Source organism: Haplochromis burtoni, unplaced genomic scaffold (assembly GCF_018398535.1).
Source record: "Haplochromis burtoni strain Fernald_Lab_line unplaced genomic scaffold, NCSU_Asbu1 Contig_68, whole genome shotgun sequence".
Classification (NCBI taxonomy): domain Eukaryota; kingdom Metazoa; phylum Chordata; class Actinopteri; order Cichliformes; family Cichlidae; genus Haplochromis; species Haplochromis burtoni.
The window spans coordinates 1,907,556-1,908,526 of record NW_024582429.1 but is presented as its reverse complement, the minus strand read 5'-3'; positions in this window follow the sequence as shown (position 1 = coordinate 1,908,526).

Below are 971 nucleotides of genomic sequence, written 5' to 3'. Positions count from 1 at the left end.
GGATGAAGGTGAAACGTCTTCAAACAACTTAAAGAAGTCCAGACGCTTTTCTTTGCAAGCTCCTCAGACTACTGTTATTAATGTTGCAAACGTACTCTGTAAAAAAACGCTTAAAAAACAAGAAAACCTGTCATATTCCAGCTGTTGTAGTGCCAAAACATACAGTAATTTCCCATAATTATAGTACTGAAAACTGATGTACTTTCACAAGGTGGTAAGTTAAAGTTTGGTGTATTTCTGTGGATTTTTCATGTTAAATAGAAGGTATGTGTGAAAACAAAATTACACAATTATATATTCAAACACTGCTGCAATAAAATTAATCAGGTTTAAAATTGCTGAAAAGTGCTATTATCATGTAATAACACAATATCCCACCCATAAAAAGTAAATGTTATTGAATTATAATATTATTACATATAAATACATCATGTGTATTTAATAAGTATAAACACTGAAATAGCTACAGGTAATACTAACTTTACATTGTTTAATAATGCCATAATATTGCTAGAGCATTACTACAGTTCAACTTGATATACTTGTCTTAAAATGTTTCATCACATCATATAAATTTTACTTAAAACTGCAAGGAAATATTTGCGCTCTGTCACTAAAATAAAAATTACATCGAGGGGTTTTTGCTTTATAATGAAAAATGTCACGGTCCTGGGTCACGCAGTGTTTGTGCTTTTGTTCAAGTTTTGTTCTGTCAATTATGGTTTTCTGTTTGTATTACATTTATAGTTCCTGGTATTTAGGTTTCTGAGCCTCCTCTGTGTTCTTGGTAAAGATCTAACTCTGTTCTCCATGTGATGTATGCTTAGACTTAGTTTTCCGGTGTTCAGTGTTAGGCCTACGGTTCCTTTTTCATGTCTCCCAGTGGGAGAAACGTTTCGTCACTCATCCAAGTGACTTCTTCAGTCTCAGCTGACTGCAGCTTCTAAAAAGCTGGGGAATGAATGACCAGT